The sequence below is a fragment of the Copidosoma floridanum genome, unplaced genomic scaffold (genome assembly GCF_036245765.1).
Source record: "Copidosoma floridanum isolate Cflo_tuat_1 unplaced genomic scaffold, Cflo_Japanese_pri ptg000017l, whole genome shotgun sequence".
NCBI classification, from domain to species: Eukaryota; Metazoa; Arthropoda; class Insecta; order Hymenoptera; family Encyrtidae; genus Copidosoma; species Copidosoma floridanum.
Genome location: NW_028321894.1, coordinates 7,166,123 through 7,185,995, shown reverse-complemented (window position 1 = coordinate 7,185,995; position 19,873 = coordinate 7,166,123).

Here is a 19,873-nt window from a genome sequence, read left to right as displayed (position 1 = left end):
TGGTCTGGTTGCAGCTACCTTAATCAAAAATATTTTCCACTTCGACACATTAAATGCACATAGCTTAGCGTGGGACACATTCATACGTAGTAATAGTTATTCTAGCCTATGGCAAGCATATTATTTGACAAGTAAAACATTTTATATGTCATTCGTGACACTAATTCTCGACCGAGCATATGCGATTGTATTTCAGTTGCTTATATGGTCCATAGTTGTTTCACTGTAGGCATAAATAACTTTGTAAGCAACGTACGCATCTTATGATAAACTAATTAGTCACATTATTCCTCTTTCCACCATTGCATTAGCTTTCCAAAGCCGCTCGCAGTCATGTGTACGGTGCATGGATCCTTAAAATGAACCGATCAATCATTTGACAGAAACACGGAGACTTTGCTGCAGACACTTAGTTTTATGTTAGCACATTATTCACAGCATCGAGACAAATTTTTATTTTTAGCTTCAGCATAAATGTGGCCTTGAATTTTATCTACATTATTGACTTATTCGTGACGGTAGTAGTAACTACTACACGAAGGGGCAAATCGTAGGCCTTACGCTCGGAGTTTTTCATGCGAATACGCCAGTATGTACATGCCTGTGATTGTTATGTTATGTGTATATAATATACGCATTATGCAACACTATTATGCTAGATCTCTGAAAAACAGCGTACGGATCGCCGAAATACTCTGATTAGTCAACTGACCCGTCTCAACGCCACCGTGCTAGCTCTTGAAAAAACGGCCCGTTGTTGGCCAAAATGAGCCGATTCGATGCCATTTGCCCAGATCTCCAAAAATGCTCGTCGACATGTGAGTACTTGAATCACTTAAATAAACCAATTGGTCACGCGATCTATATTATAGATCTACGTTCTTATCAAAGGTATGTATTAATTTTCCCAAATTTGCAAGGAGTATGGCTCACAGAACTGATGTACAATAAAATGACGTGGTATACTCACAATTACTCTGCTGCTGCCGTATCTTGTAATGACCCTTGATCATTATTTGTTCGTTTTAAGAACAATCGTTAAAAAGGACTTTATTATGCAAGATTAAAATATCATGAAAGTATTACTAGACATCAATTACAGCTGTAATACAAATGTAGACTATAGTAAAGGTTTGCTGCAACAATGAAAACAAGTGGACAGTGAGTGCTTGGGTACCCAAGTATAAAGTTATAGTTCCATAAAACTACAAGGCAAATAAAATAATTATGAGTATAAAAATACCTGCTATGAAATAGTATAGTGTAGAGAAGTGGTGCAATAATCGTAGGAATAAGTATACCTACGTTAATTATGTATGATTTTAATTATTATTTAAATATTTTATAATGTAACGATTAAAAAAAATATAATCTGGCTCAATAAAATATGAACAACGTATAGGCTGGGCAGTACAAGACTGCGCTTTTATCAAAGCTTTCGATAATTTCAAAGCAACTTTCTACTGCCTACGATGAAAACAGCTCAAAAGTCACGCTCATATCTGTCACATATGCTCACACACTTAGTTCTAGCCCATATTAAATGCCCAAAGTATAATTGTATGTAAAAAACTAAGAGAACCATCCTGCAATGTCGACTTCTTTAATAGGATAGTATTGCATGCCAGTAACTGTTCCTTCAAGACGTATATCGCATATAGATTTTTTGGACAAGTATTATTTACATGAAACTTTTATTTGAAATAGCACGAAGTATACCAACAAAAGTTACAGATCGTTATAACGTGGATTCTTCCTTCCCCAAGGTGACTTACCGTTGGAGAGAAAATACCGTTATTATTCTCTCTCGTACGTCTCTGCTCGAAAACACTCTCCTTCTTCGCCCCTTCACTGGACCTGTCTCAAAAGGGGATTCGCGTCTGGGCAAATGAACACAAGGCAATGTTGACTTTATTTTTATAGATTTATTTAAAATAACCACAACCGCTATCTACAATCACTTCTCGTACCTCCTCTCGGTCCCGATGCTATAGCGCAGGCCCTCGATCGCCACCACACGCCAGAGGTGCGCTCGGAGAGCCACGCTAGTCCGCTCACACGCACACACGCTCACGCGCCTTTACACCCACTTCCCCTCTTACACTACTCTCGATATGGAATCAGGTCCCCTTGGCGTGGTAGCCTGTCCGTACCTACACACCCCCACACTCACCCTCGGCGTAACCTATAGGTCCCGGGCGTGGATTGCCGTCGCGACCGGAGACGGTCACAAACACGCCTTACAACTCACAGCGTCCCGACGCCGGCTCTCGATCCGTCCCGCCCTTACACCACGACTACGCGACTACTCACTCGCTCTCGGTCTCACGCGCCCTTTTCTTCCTCTCTCTCTCTCTCTCTCTCTCTCTCTCTCTCTCTCTCTCTCGTCTATCGCTATAGCCGACGATCTCACCCGCGTCCCCGCGTAACCCACACACTGTACCTTGGCGAATCCCGTGCTTCCTTACAGTAGACCAGTCCACCATGAGCGTCGAGGGTCGCAGTCCAGGAAGTCGACGCTGTGTGATACCTGGACCTCTCTTGCTTGCTGTCCGGTACACCTCTCACCTCGGGCTCGGCTCGGGTCGTCACGGGAGGACGCTTCGTCTCAAGATGGCCGCCGTTCAGGGTCGGATGGGTCGGGATCAGGCTTATTTTTCCGGGTCCTTCTTCCCGCTCACTCTCTCACTCGCTCTCTTTCTCTCACACACTTAATACTCGCTGTACACGCAGCTCTCTTGCTCCACGTACTCTCTCCTACCTTCGCGCTCGGTGGTCTCACACCCACTGAACTCATCAGTCGCGTTCGTCCCCAACTCGTCGCTCGGTAGGTCAACTGACTATCTTTTGACCTACCTACCCAGTCCCTACCTTATCCACCGATCTCTCTCATTCGTGTCGCCGCCGCGGCACTCACAAAAATCTCCATACGCACTCTTCATACTACCTTGACCCATTGGCCCTTCGCGCCTTGTCCTTTCTTCTCCTTATGGAAAATTCGCTACAACAGAGCACACGGAAAAGGCTGTATACATCAGCATGGTTATCTAGCTTCAGAGCAGGGGCGTCAACTGTGGCGTGACAAACAAAATTGCGAAGCAAATTTTTGCCACGTCACATCGTTAAGTGGTTTCCTTTGATACAGGTTTAGTTTTAATAAATAGCTATTAAACACGTAAACTTATGAAAAAAAATTACGTTTACATACAATGTAGAAATATTCTAACCTACTCATATTTTTGGTTGTAGGGATGAGCTTCAGATAAATCTATTAAGTTTTTCAATAGATCTACAAGTTGGTTTTAAAATTTATTTAATCTAAAAAGGGAATTAAGTATTCGTAAAATCATGAATGTTAGTACATCTCCATGAAAAAAAACCAATTGCCAGCTTTGTTGCAAATATTTATGCTTTTCTCACTTCTTTGAACGTTTAAATTAATAACTATGCAAAGAACATCCTTGAGTCAAAAAGACATTTTAATCGCAAACGGAAAAATTTAAAATAAGAAAACCGTAATCAAAGTCAATAATTGTACTTGTACAGCACAAGCAGTTCTTTTTTAAATTAAAAAAATTTTTTTAAATATAAAGGAATTGTACACACTATTATTTTTTTAATGTTAAAGAAGCAAATGATTAATAAGTTAATGAATATTGATTATTACATAGAGAAGCTGCTCTGTAAAGATGATCAGGTACGACAAGAGGTACGAAACGAAGGGGAAGTAACATGCAAAATAAACTTTCGTTACACTTTTTCTCAAGATCACGAATCTGAATTTCTTGATTTTTTCTGACGCGTGATGCGCCTATAGAAGTATTACTTGAAAGGAAAAAGATCTAAATATAAAGATCAGCACAAAATTGACACTGTATGTAATAAGATACACGCTCAAATTAATTTGTCTAGTGACGCACACTCAGATAACGAATCGTAATAATTATGAAATAATGATTTGTGTAATGTGAAAAATTTCTTTATCATTATTAAAGAAAGTAATAAAAATTTTTGCAGATCAATGTATAAATGTACAGTGCTAGTTTGCCCATTCTGTCCAACTATTCCTCACAGACCATATAGTGATTTCTATGATGTAAACAAGAATTAATACAATTTGTGAACTTATCAAAGTATTATGTAATTTTTTAATGTCAGATGCTTCGTGTATGAGACATACAATAAAATAAAACTATTATAAATTATTGTTATAGCTTACAATACTCGTTAATAAATTTTCGTTGTTTATATCTCAAACATTCTTATGAAATTAAATGCGCTCGTTGTGACACCCAAGTAAGGGATCTCGAAACCACGGTCCCTTCCACTAAGATAGTATAAAGAAGCGAATTGCGTAATCAATTTATTTGTTTCGGTGATCTGCATACCAGCCTTGTGACCGCATACATTTTTGATGAGCTAGCACAGTAAAACTGACAAGGTGGCCGTTCATTTGACCAATAAGATTATTTTGACAAATTCGTGCATTGCTTACGAATTTGTAAGTATTTCCAGAGAATTGGCACAAAGAAAACTAAAATAAAAAAACAAAGTTCATTTGCTACTGGAGCTGAAAGACTATGGACTCTAACATTAAAAATATCCAATTGAAGAGTGTGGCAAAAAGATTATGTCATTTAAATGTGTGATAAAAAAAGTTACTTCATCAAAGTGTGCTACAAAAATAATTGTATTATCAAAATCTGCTGCAAAAAATATTATTAAACATGTGCATGGAAACAAAGTTCTGCTATAAAAATGCAGTCAAATAATGTACATAATACTGATTAGGTAAATTAACTTTAAGTTAGGAAAATTTTGCTTAAAATTGACTAGCACATTAATACAGTTTTAAGTATGAATATTGTTTGGGTGGCAATTTGACCCTTAATTATATTACAGGTGAGTAATAATTGTATGCAAATGATTGTTGCCAGAAGTGTAGGTGGGACTATATTTGTTTCAACAATTTTAGAACAAATAAATAAAAGTAATTTTTCTACCTCCGGCGTTTTTGGCGTGCCGTTAGTAGGAAAAGTAGGATTCAGCGTGTAAGCGCCATCGCTTTAGGGCAACCTTACGTGCCTCGGGCCACACAATCAAGGCTTCCAGATTTTCGAGAGTTCGCTGCATACACAATGCGAAGTGACCCTCTCCTCTCTCAAGTAGACCAAGTGGGGAGCTCCCTCTATACCTATACTTTAACTTAAGCCCCGCACATTTCCTGCAACTTAAATACGAGTTCTTATACATTTCAGGTACGAGCGCCGATGGTCAAGTGGACTAAACGTTTTGTTCCTGCCGGGCTAACTAGCCAGGTTATCGATTCTCGCCGATGTCATATATTTTTTTTCTTCTTTTTTTTTCCTTACATGTTTGTTATAAATTAATATTTACCTATTAACCAATGTTTACAAATTTGTTATTGTCATTTCCTGACATAAATTATTTAATGTCCTATTCAAAAACTATAGAATTATTTTTTAGTAAAAAGTTATTATAGAAATGTAAATTAGTTAAAATATTTTATCACAAATATACGCTCTCTTTGTTGTTTTTCCGAGCTTGAGAACGGCTTATTAAATTCGGTAACATTACACACGCGTTTTGTTATTTAATTTTATGTTAAATAACTAAAAACAAAGTATTTGGCAAATTTATTACACAAGTTTAACTTTCTCGTTAAAAATAAAATTGAAACATTTTAGTTGTGCTTTGTTTTGTTCATATTGTCGAACTTTATCAAGTGATTTTTGAATCCATAGTCGATAGAGTCGACAATGCAACTATTGCAAAAAAATTTTGAAAATTCAGAACCAATTAGTATCTTATAAAATACTGGTTAACTAACAATTTTTAAAGATATTAATGGAAACATAATCAGACAATTTGTTGGCTTACGAAAAAAAAAAAAAAAGTCAGTTTGTTAAAGAATTTAAAGCTCGTATATTCACAAGATTTATTAAAATAATGTAGTTTTCGTCACTGGTGCGTATACCTTTTGGATGCGTCTTAATAGCCAACGATAGTTTTCATGTATCGAAGGTACAATAAACATCCAAATGTTAAAACCCTTGTGGTATTTTTTTGTAATTGTATTTTTACAAAATATCGCATATACATTAACGTATTATTAACTTGTAATAATAAATTAAGGTCGTATAATTATTGACAATTTTCTATTGAGCTCTCTCACCCTTTCAATTTCTCATGATAGGGTTATAACTATTTATAATTACAGTTTTACAGATTTCTTAGTTTTGTTAAGTTATTCCGCTGAATTGAACGAAAGTTGATTGCAAACGCTTGTTTTTTAATGATTTTATCACGACAATACTCAATTGACAAAACCGTTAGGTAAGAGAGTTTTATCACATTTATAAGCATTAATAGTAAAATATTTTTTAGTTGTCAGTGATGTTGAAGTTATAAAAAACAGCAAGGGAAGCAATACGTACGTATGCTTGATATTTAATATTAAGGTAATGCAGTACCATAAGTATCACCTTCTTAAATTTTGTAGTTTTTGAATAATACATTTAATAATTTATGGCAGAAAATGAATATGTTATTAAAAAAAAAAAGAGAAGTCGTCAGGTATTTTTTTCATAGTTACTAGAAATAAAGAACTGTAAATATGCAAAATACATTTTCGAGTCTTTTTGATTTTTTTTTTTTTTTTATCAATTTTACTATTACTTTTCTAACAAAAAGTAATTTAAAGAATTTTTTTTTGACTTCAATGAGCAAAATTCATAAGAATGAATTATAATGTCGAGTACTTATACTTACTGTGGTATATGTAAAAAAAAAAATTATTTGTAAACATTGGTTAATCGGTAAACAGTAATTTATAACAAACATGTAAGAAAAAAAAAAAAAAAGAAAAAAAAATGACATCGGCGAGAATCGATAACCTGGCTAGTTAGTCCGGCAGGAACAAAACGTTTTAGTCCACTTGACTATCGGCGCTCGTACCTGAAATGTATAAGAACTCGTATTTAAGTTCCAGGAAATGTGCGGGGCTTAACTTAAAGTAAAGGTATAGAGGGAGCGCCCCACTTGTACTTGAGAGAGGAGAGGGTGAATGCGCACTGTGCATGCAGCGAACTTCCAAAAATCTAGGAGTCTTGCACACAATAGCCTCAGAGAAGATGGCGCTTATGTGACAAAAACTATCATTTTTGCAGGACGCTGTCATTTTTTTTTGATCTTGCTATCTGCTTCTCTATCCGTTACTCAAGCAAGGGACCCTAGAATGTTATGTGTTTTATAAAAAAATATTCGTATATTGTTATAATGATCATGAAATGCTAAAATCACATATTATAATATTTTAAAAGTTTTTGTTAGAACTATGGGTTTTTGAGCAGGTGACTTGGCGAATAGAAGTACAACACTCGAAAATTAAAATTAAACTCAGACACGTTTATTTACACAATCTTTAGGCTCAACTATCTTAAGTACAGTAGCTAAGCAAACAGAAAAGGTAGGATAAACCATAACGGAAATGTAAAGACAGAGAATGTGTGTGTGAACAGACTGGCTGACTGCGCGAGAGTAAACAAAACCGTAATTACTTGATATTGAAGTGCAGCATCACGGCGTCTCGTCTTCTTGCTGTTGCGCATGCGTAATAATTCAGTTACAAGTGCCAACAATACATCTAACAGTTTTGTTATCTAACAAAATTTTGAAATATTGATACACAAAAGAATAAAAAACATATACGCAGCAGACAATATATCACTTAAACCTTAATTTTTTTAATTCATGCAGACAACAGACAACTTTTTCAATGTGACCAGAAATTATAATAAATAAAGTATAAATAAATATTTTGTTTTTAGAGTTTCTAGCTTACTTCCAGAGTTATAGTCGTTTTGGTGACCATTCCCACAAGATTACTTGTTAAATTGACGACTCCCGGGAGAAATTTTCTCAGATATTGTATAGTTGACTACAGCGTTTGTTTGCATTAATTTTATGTAGAGAATTCCGTTAACACAACAGCAAAAATATAGGTGGCTACGCTTTAAAACGCCAAAGTCTCCTTCAAGCCGAACTTGATTTTGCTCTTCAATATATTTAATTGTTCAGCCATTACTTTAGCAAATATTGATACCGTAAAGTCACGGTAAAAATCACTGTATTTCTTTTCTGTGTGTACACTTTCTCTACTTATAAATGAAAAAAAATGTAGTTCTTCTATTTTTGTCTCAGCTCTTATTTAATTACCTACATTATTCATGATGTTACTTTTCTTACTTTAGTATTCAATGCAAATTATTTTGCTTCATTTTCAGATGAAAATTCCTATCTATATTTTTCATCTGCTTGCCTTTTTCTTGCGCAATTCATCTGAATTTTCGTATAATACAACTGCCTCTCTGTTTTCAGATCCATAGTGTAACGAATAATTATAACGCGCTTATATACAATAAATGAAATTAACCATATACTTATTAGAAATAGTATATTTTTGTTGCTGATAGACTTAAAACTGTAGATTATGGAGATCCATTTTGTATACGTTTTCATATGTACGGGCAGCTTATCGGCATTGTATGGGCCATTCATGGCAATACGAATAAAAAAGAACTATATACAGCTTATATACTTATCAGGTAAACAATGTTTACGGTCCACAGGGCTCCCAAAGACGGTACCCACAACGGGCAAAAATTCAAAACTTCAAAATCAGTAACTCAAATGCCTATCATCGAACAACCCGAAATGCTTACTGTCTACTCTATTAAATTATAAACTGTTATATGATCACATAAGCGCTAGTAAGTCAAATGGTCCAGGGTACTCATTGTCCACTTTATTTCATAATAGAATGCTAAATCATAATATAGGCACCAATCACACGATGACTTGGGTCGCTCATTGAATAATAAACTGTTAATAAATAACAGAAGCGCCTTTTACTCAATAATTCAAAATGCTTGCTGGCCGCTCCATTAAATAACAAAATGGTAAATGATAACACAAGCTCCTGTCACCTGATGACCCAGGACGCTTATTAACCACTCTATTCAATAATAAAATGATAACACAATCGCCTATCACCCGACGATCTGGGGCATTTAGTGTCCACTCTATTAAATAATATATAACTAATTAATAACTCAAGCGCCTATCACCCAAAGTTCCAGGGCGCTAACGCACTTTATAAACTATTAAAAAACTCAACTGATTTTAGAAAAAATATTTAAACAAAACAAGTTAAAAACGTCAATTGAAAAAAAGCTCTTATTGTCCTACTATATAGAGTTATATAGGTATGGGCGATAGTTAATTTCTTAACAATCTTGATTACTAGAAAATCAACGATTTAACTACACCATGTACTAAACATTAAGAAATCTTTAAAAAAAATTGTAGAATTTATTATTTATTAATTAAAAGGCCTCAATAAAACTAGGCAAACTAAGTATATAAATTAAAACACTTGTTCTTTGTATTATTGATTCATAATGTAGCGTCTAAAGCATACTATTTAATATTCTTTTAGTGTCCACAATTTAAAAATTTGATAAATTGTAAATTACAAACAACCTTAAAAAATAGGCACTTATGTTGTTAATAATATAATAAATATAATATAATGATAATTTTATATGATAATACAATCCGTAGTACATTATTTTATGCTGTGGTCACTAAGCACCCAGAGTATTTAGGTGATTGGCAATTGTATAACTCATTAATAGTTTATTATTTATTAAAGAGGCCAGTGAGCACCCTGGGTCATCGAATAAGAGGCGCTTGTGTTATTATTCAACATTTTATCTTACTAATATATAAAGCAAAGTCGCTAAAACCGATGTAATCGCTAACCGCGAAAACTACTGAGCCAATTTTGCTGAAGTTTTTCACACTGATTCATAACACTTCCTAGATGGTTTTAGTATAGTTTTTATCTTAAAAAAATGTAATAACAATAGCAATGAACAAGTTTAAAGTTTCGCAAAAATACTCGAGATTTTCAGTTTAGTTCAGTAGGATCCGCTAGGTGGCATCGACATAAAATCGAGGCTACCTCAGGCATCGAGGCAACAGAATTTAATAAGTGTGGTCTTAATAGGCCGAGTGTCTCGAAAATTACTGCAGTCAGTAACCGACAGATCATCGAGCTGCATAGAGAATGTAGATGATAGTCGTGCAGTCGGATATCCAGGTTACGGACGACAGTCTTCTCTAAGGGGGAAGCTAAGGGGGATGGGACCTTGGTCTACATTCACCCTAAATCTCAACGAGTGCCACAAATAAAAAATTAGTCTAGCCATTGACGTCTCCGGCGTAATACCAGAAGACATATGTCTAGCCAGAGCACTACCTGCTCCAACTCTTCAGAGATGAGTGGCACTTCTACCATCCAGCCTGGTGTAGAAAGAGAATTTTTGGCTACAAATGTCAGCCAGGGCAGACAGCTCTAAGGGGCATGGGCAGCCGTAATGTCTACCTTCTTAGTGGCCGTGTCCGCAACGCGCATACCCACATGTTCCCGTCTGACGATGAGCGGTTGGTTATCCGGGGAACTACCCGAAGACAAGATATTCTTTGGTCAGCGGCGTACCTTTCCCTCCATCACAGTCTCCGTACATAAAGACTTCAAGAGTATGAGTCAAGCTACCAGTAGCCAGCTCTTTATTATCAGAAATAATAAGGAATAGCTGGAAGTTTCACCACTGGCGCTTTTTAGGGCCATTATGAGTATTTACGTTCCCTACTTAACCATCAATCTCATCGGTTATTTTTAGGGGCCACCTAAGTGTAAACTACTTTGCCAACAGATACATTTTTACTACCATTTACGAAAGCGGTTCGTCGACTAAAAGACTGTATTACCTGAAGACGGCCACTATTAAACCAATTCAGCCATTCACTGGCAGTCGTCACGACCGCAGCTGTTCTTCGCAAGGCTGGGAAACCCGATGACCAACGACCCTATATAACCCTCTCAACTCTAAGCACTCAACCTGGAATCACCGATCCCCGCCAATGTCTGTGCTGGGCAAACCTAACAGCTATGAAGGGAATAAAAAACTTGAGCCAACGAGACAGTCTCTAACGGGTAAGCATCACGAACCAATCTCCCCATCTTAGATCACCCGAAACAACTGAGTGTGCAAAAAAAAGGTGCTTTAGATACCAACGTCTTCGACGTTATACCGGGAAACGTTGTGGAAGATCTTTACAACTAGCTTCAAAACTTCGGACTTAACTTCGATAAATTTTAAAGTCACATTTATGCTGACCCTGAAAATCAAAATTCATCACTATACCTCGACAAAAGTGCTTAAGTAAAATTGAAGCACTGGAGTAAGGTTTTCTTGTCGTTTGTCTTTATCTTTTTAAATCATTAAAATTAATGAAAGTCATAATTAACATCGTTTTTAATAATCTAAAATTATTTTATAAATACTACTGTGCTTGTTTTGTAACTTTTTTCTCGTACACATATTTACAACCATAACTTCTTACATGTTTAGGAATCATTTAAGATTCTACAAATGTAATATAAATCGCTTAAACATCACTGAGTACGTTTCAAAAGTTTATATACTAGTATGGACTCTCTCCCTTTCGTTGGTCAATTGACACTATTTTTGTTGTTATTTCTGTAAGTCCAAACTTTTTTCTTTCTGTTTAGTTGTTTAACTTGGATTATCCACATAGTTCGTAAAACTTATCTCAAATTATACCTGCTACACCGATATGATGTATTGTCATCATTATTTCTTTAGTTATTTGATGTAATAAGATGCTAAATATATTTTGTATATTTCTTGTTTCTCTTTATCCTTGTCATAGTATACAGTGATAAGTTACTTTTTTTTGTCTTTCTGTATACACATGTATTTAATCTTTTGCGTTAATAATTTATCAGTAAACTGACACCCATGCAGAAATACTTTATCTTTTCCTCCAAAGAATATTATCATGGGTGCCCACAATATGGCACTATGAGTTTGTAGAAGTTAGTAAGTGGTTAAAATTTGTTTTAAGCTTTGAACTTTTAGATACAGATACAATTACTATCAAAACAAAGCTCTCTATAGTTATGCTATCTCTGAAAATAAAACAATTATCGTGATGCTAATGGGAATTTATTAGTATAAACTAATCGGTTAGTAAAAGTGATTGTCTGCAGTAGAGTCTTCGTAATTTTAACTAGATATGGCGATGCACGCAGCACTTACGTGACTGCAAACATTTTTTCGCAGCTAGCGCAATGATACGGGTGCAGTGATAGTACAGATCATACGACCAATAACTTTATTTGCGCAATCCGTGCTTGCTTATACAGTGATTTGACACTGTAGTAACTATTTACCGTAGTACTAGCATGACACATAGTATGTATTACGAGTCGAGCCATTTGCTCACTGTGGGCTAGAATTGCTGTTATAAAATGTGAATGAGTGTGACTTACGTTTTTGTGCATTTAAATAACCGTTGTGATGTATTTTGGTTAATGTAACAGCTGCTAGTAGTCTATAGATTTTTTGGTACAGTACTACTACGCGTTGCCCTTACCACTTTACCTATAACTAGAACGTTTCCCTTATGTTTTTTATATTATTATACTATTTATCAAATTTTTATACTATTACTATGTAAAAAACGACTGTTTAGAATAAGCAGCTTTGAACAGCAAATAGTAGTTAGGATGAGCTATAATTCTCTCCAAGTAAGTCAAATTGGCTGTAGAGATTAATCAACGTTGAGAACTCACATTGGAGCCTCTAGGCGTGGTAAGTCAGTGCTTCTCCTGGATTTCGATGCCACCACTACTGATAGTGCCGCTGGTGGATAACATGGCAATGACTCGCAGCAGTGAAGGAGAGCCCGTTGTTAGTACAATTGTCAGATTCTCACACAGGTTAGACAACAGTTCCAGGTCATGCAGACAATCATGGCGAAAGTGGGTGAAGTGAGAGTCAGCACACTCAGTTTAACGTGGTATTGAGCTCTGGTATTTTATTAAAATTAGTTAGTGCTCTAGCCACTAGCGTACCACAAGTCTTGTTGAACAAGGGAGAATCTAGCTTTGGCTTACGATTAAATGATCCGGGTGGATATTTTCAAGAAGTTGGTCAGTCTTTCTTATAAACTATAAGCTACTTTTTTAGAAATTCAAAGTGATCAGTGATCCGTTGGGGGCGAAATGTAAGAAAATAAATAAATACAAGTAAAGTGTATTTAAATTTTCTGCGTTGATTTATTGATGCGCAACGTTTCGCTGACAATATGCGTCAGCCTCATCAGGCTACAAAATTAAAATTAAAAACACACAATGAGTGATCTGGAAGGCTCAAACACAAAAATACAATAAATTTATTGTAAATTGTTACCGCAGATACGCGAGAATTCGTAAGTTTGGTTGACTTACTCGTCACCTGTCGTGCTGTCGACTGACAATCAATTACAACCACAAGCCAGCGCTTATATAGGCGGAGCCGCAAAGGTAGACGGTAAAGGGCGATGAACTCGATCGGGACATTTAAACTTTCGTAGTAAAGGAAGGTATGCTCTATTAAAGGAAAGCACATCCTCCTTTCTATTGATGTTGTGTTTATCGAGTTTTATATAAAGCATTTCGGAAATAATTCTTTTTTTATAATTGGATTCTTTGTCAAGGATTTTAAAGTTATCCCAATCGAATTCATGGTCAAAATTGATTTGGTGTGCACAAACAACGGAATCGGAGTTTTTACTTTTCATATGTTCACTGATGCGGACCTCCGCCGCTCGCTTTGTTTCACCCACATATGACGCGGGACAATTTTTACAATAAAACTTATATACTACATTTGTCTGTTTATGTTTATTCGTTGTATCTTTTCCCAAGCGGACGATATGCTGCAGTTTATTGTTAATAAGAGGGTAAGTGTGAATATTGTAGGGTTTTAACATGGTTGAAATTTTTTCAAAATTATTGTCAATATATGGTATGCCAATTTTGCAGAGAGGGTAGGTGTTTGTAGTGCTTCTGTTATGATTACTATATTTGTGTCTTTTTAATCTGACCTTTATGTTTTTATTAATAAAGTTAAAAGGGTAATTGTTTTTTATCAACAGGTTTTTCACCCTAGCAATATTCACACCGTGAAAACGTGTACTGGCAAGTAAGATCGCCCTATCAACCAAATTAAAAACAATATTTCTCTTATAGCTAACTGGATGACCAGAAAAATAATTTAAGATTCGTCCGGAAGAAGTAGGTTTTTCAAACCAGTCAAAATTAAAATTATTAGAATTTCTTATTATCGTCAAGTCTAAAAAGTTGAGTTTCTTGTCAATCTCCATTTCATATGTAAATTGTAGTTTGGGATGATATGAATTAAAAATATTTAAGATTTGGTCAATATGGTCGACATTAATAAAAAGCAATACATCGTCCACGTAACGAAAATAAAAAGATGGAATAATATTATAGGTATTTTTTAAAATGGAGAGACAATCATTTTCCAGGTCGTCCATTACAAGGTCAGCAAACAAAGGTGAAATAGGAGAACCCATTGGCGTGCCGAAAATTTGTTGATAAAAAATGTTATCAAAAGTAAAAAAAGTATTATTGAACAAAAATTCTGTACATTGTCGAATTTCATCAACCGGGATTCGACATTTATTCATTATGGTCACAATACGTCGATCGATGCTCCGTAGTACCAACTCTAGAGGAATATTAGTAAATAGGGAGCTGACATCTAAAGACATTAGTCTATAATTAGTAGTGGGTTTTATATTTTTTAGTTTGTTTTTCAATTCAAAGCTATTATTAATGTGTGATATTGGAACGTTGACTGACTTCTTGAGTTCATCGTAAATTACTTTTGCTAGAAAATATGTAGGGCTATTGATAAGAGAGACGATAGGACGTAAAGGGGCATCGACCTTGTGAATTTTCGGCAAACCATAACATTTAGCTAGAGTTGTATCTGTGAGCGACAAAGCGTTGGGATGGTATGTTCTAGAAAGGAAGCCGTTAGAGTTGAGATTCTTTAAAATGTTAGAGGTTCTCTTTTGTAGAGAGTTTAATGGGTTTTTCGAAATAATTTTATACGTCGATTTATCAGACAGTAAATTATGCATTCTTTCCGTATAGTCACTTTTTTTGAGACAAACCGTAACGTTGCCTTTGTCAGCAGAGGTGAAAAATATATCGGGATTTTTGTTTAGAAAATTTTTTGTTGATTTTAAATTTTTTGCATATTGGCGGTCCTTTCTAGAAATAGCTGGCTTTTGTTTACAAGCATTAACTAAATATTGAGATAATTTGTCACGGATTTCGGTCTTTACTCGATCGTTCGTATCGAGGTGTGAGAGACCAACTTCTAGGTTTTTGATAATACATAAAAAATCGCGTTCACGAAAAGATGATGGGAGATTGAAATTCGGTCCAAGAGATGCAATTTCGGCGACATCTTTAGGAATGGCTATATTCGTTAAATTGTGTATTGAATTATTATTACTGGTTGTGGTGTTTGTTTCCGGTAAGATTTTTTTAAATTTTTTATGTAACGTATGATTAGATCTTCTGTAGATGGTGTTTTGTTTGATGTTGACAAATTTATAATGTCGTTCACGAATATTGGAGTCTAATTTTAATTTCATCATCACTTTGAATTTCCAAATTCACCGGAGGGCACCGATATATACTAGCAAATCATTAACATGAGTCTTGGATCAGAGGAAGACTCGGACACCATCCCACACTTCTACCAAAACATCACGGGGAGATTTGGGGCTCATACCTCCAATGCTTTAAAACGCTGGAAGGACCTGCACATACAACTATTAACCAGTATGGCACAACGAAGATTTTTACTCAAATGCAGGTACGCGAGGGTACTTCCTAACCACATAAAAGACCTCTACAATAAGTGTTCAAGTGTCAATTTCCGTTGCAAACCGATACATGCTGATTTCAACAAAAGTACCTTACATTTCTGTCGAAAACTTCTGAACTTCGAAATAAGCGACATTAACACACATATTAGATTTTTGCAAAACTCAATTTCCCGTTTAAAAGATCACATCGCGTCTTTAAAATTAGACTCCAATATTCGTGAACGACATTATAAATTTGTCAACATCAAACAAAACACCATCTACAGAAGATCTAATCATACGTTACATAAAAAATTTAAAAAAATCTTACCGGAAACAAACACCACAACCAGTAATAATAATTCAATACACAATTTAACGAATATAGCCATTCCTAAAGATGTCGCCGAAATTGCATCTCTTGGACCGAATTTCAATCTCCCATCATCTTTTCGTGAACGCGATTTTTTATGTATTATCAAAAACCTAGAAGTTGGTCTCTCACACCTCGATACGAACGATCGAGTAAAGACCGAAATCCGTGACAAATTATCTCAATATTTAGTTAATGCTTGTAAACAAAAGCCAGCTATTTCTAGAAAGGACCGCCAATATGCAAAAAATTTAAAATCAACAAAAAATTTTCTAAACAAAAATCCCGATATATTTTTCACCTCTGCTGACAAAGGCAACGTTACGGTTTGTCTCAAAAAAAGTGACTATACGGAAAGAATGCATAATTTACTGTCTGATAAATCGACGTATAAAATTATTTCGAAAAACCCATTAAACTCTCTACAAAAGAGAACCTCTAACATTTTAAAGAATCTCAACTCTAACGGCTTCCTTTCTAGAACATACCATCCCAACGCTTTGTCGCTCACAGATACAACTCTAGCTAAATGTTATGGTTTGCCGAAAATTCACAAGGTCGATGCCCCTTTACGTCCTATCGTCTCTCTTATCAATAGCCCTACATATTTTCTAGCAAAAGTAATTTACGATGAACTCAAGAAGTCAGTCAACGTTCCAATATCACACATTAATAATAGCTTTGAATTGAAAAACAAACTAAAAAATATAAAACCCACTACTAATTATAGACTAATGTCTTTAGATGTCAGCTCCCTATTTACTAATATTCCTCTAGAGTTGGTACTACGGAGCATCGATCGACGTATTGTGACCATAATGAATAAATGTCGAATCCCGGTTGATGAAATTCGACAATGTACAGAATTTTTGTTCAATAATACTTTTTTTACTTTTGATAACATTTTTTATCAACAAATTTTCGGCACGCCAATGGGTTCTCCTATTTCACCTTTGTTTGCTGACCTTGTAATGGACGACCTGGAAAATGATTGTCTCTCCATTTTAAAAAATACCTATAATATTATTCCATCTTTTTATTTTCGTTACGTGGACGATGTATTGCTTTTTATTAATGTCGACCATATTGACCAAATCTTAAATATTTTTAATTCATATCATCCCAAACTACAATTTACATATGAAATGGAGATTGACAAGAAACTCAACTTTTTAGACTTGACGATAATAAGAAATTCTAATAATTTTAATTTTGACTGGTTTGAAAAACCTACTTCTTCCGGACGAATCTTAAATTATTTTTCTGGTCATCCAGTTAGCTATAAGAGAAATATTGTTTTTAATTTGGTTGATAGGGCGATCTTACTTGCCAGTACACGTTTTCACGGTGTGAATATTGCTAGGGTGAAAAACCTGTTGATAAAAAACAATTACCCTTTTAACTTTATTAATAAAAACATAAAGGTCAGATTAAAAAGACACAAATATAGTAATCATAACAGAAGCACTACAAACACCTACCCTCTCTGCAAAATTGGCATACCATATATTGACAATAATTTTGAAAAAATTTCAACCATGTTAAAACCCTACAATATTCACACTTACCCTCTTATTAACAATAAACTGCAGCATATCGTCCGCTTGGGAAAAGATACAACGAATAAACATAAACAGACAAATGTAGTATATAAGTTTTATTGTAAAAATTGTCCCGCGTCATATGTGGGTGAAACAAAGCGAGCGGCGGAGGTCCGCATCAGTGAACATATGAAAAGTAAAAACTCCGATTCCGTTGTTTGTGCACACCAAATCAATTTTGACCATGAATTCGATTGGGATAACTTTAAAATCCTTGACAAAGAATCCAATTATAAAAAAAGAATTATTTCCGAAATGCTTTATATAAAACTCGATAAACACAACATCAATAGAAAGGAGGATGTGCTTTCCTTTAATAGAGCATACCTTCCTTTACTACGAAAGTTTAAATGTCCCGATCGAGTTCATCGCCCTTTACCGTCTACCTTTGCGGCTCCGCCTATATAAGCGCTGGCTTGTGGTTGTAATTGATTGTCAGTCGACAGCACGACAGGTGACGAGTAAGTCAACCAAACTTACGAATTCTCGCGTATCTGCGGTAACAATTTACAATAAATTTATTGTATTTTTGTGTTTGAGCCTTCCAGATCACTCATTGTGTGTTTTTAATTTTAATTTTGTAGCCTGATGAGGCTGACGCATATTGTCAGCGAAACGTTGCGCATCAATAAATCAACGCAGAAAATTTAAATACACTTTACTTGTATTTATTTATTTTCTTACATTTCGCCCCCAACGGATCACTGATCACTTTGAATTTCCAAATTCACCGGAGGGCACCGATATATACTATCAAATCAGCTACTTTTTTACGTGCGATGTTTACCAGAAACTAGTAGTTGCCACCCAGCGAGCGGTAGGTGGTACTATCAAGCGCTGTTTATTTAAAAAACAAATGAAACATAGCGGTTGCCACGCGAGTGGTGGAGAAAGAAGTCTTGCACGTTGAGCGCGCAGTAAATGACCCGTTTTCATGTTCATTTTTCTTCGTATGTAGTCGGTATTGTTTCACACTGTTGTCCTGTATCCTCGCGTTAATTGGTAGACGTCATCCAAGAGATGCAAGGTAAATCGAGGAGAGAGGGGTTGGCGCTGCCAACGGCGGAGATTCGAAAAATTGAGTAGAGGTGGTATGGGTGTGGTCATTACGATGCTACAGTTGGTAAAGAACGGTCTACAGTTTTCACTGTAATTTTGAATACTTACTGCTTTTATCGAATTTTCTTTGTTTCATCATGCGATGTAAGTCTTCGCATAGTTTAGATACGGGTCTCATGTGTTTTGTATCACGCTTTTATATCCTTGATCCGTTGTTATCGGTGTCCAGTCTTACCGTATTGACGTGTTGCGAGCGAACACGGCAAAAATTTGCATCAGCAGAACCAGTAATTGAAAGCGAGAACAGTGCAGACGCCCTCTTTACACATAATTTACACATAATGTACACACACACACGCATACACACACAGAGTTTTGTTTACACAAGGAAGTTGTTTATACCTCAAATTAAAAATTTCACATTCTGTCTAATATCAGTTGTTCATTCTTAAAGAGGGCTTCCTCTTTAGAGTTTATTTCTTTTAGTCACAAATATATCTTTGTTGTGGCTTTTAAACACCGTCTTTTTATTTCACCTGATACCACCCTTTCCTTTGTCATACAAATCTCAAGTTGAGTCAATTTAGTAATTCTTGCTTAAAACGTATGCAAAAATTAGTGCTTACCTTAGTGTTTAAATACAGTTTACTTAAAAATTTGTATCGTGGTCTCCCACATGTTCCTTGTAGTAAGAAATCAGCAAGCAACGTCCCATAGGCGCTGAATTCGTACAAAAAGTCAAATGGATTTGCCTTTGTAGCGAGAAACCTACGGGCTGTAGCATTAGCTATGACTATTGTCAATGCTTGCTCGAAAAGCACCACCACGCATGACATCACGTTTATTTTACAAATTAAGCCACATCTTTACCATGGCATAGAGCCACCCTTACAAGACGTGAGCATATTCTATGCATGGCTATATACATTTGACTAATTATCGTAAAGTGAGTATGTTCTTATGTGTGGTAGTTGCTTCTACTGAAATTGTTTAG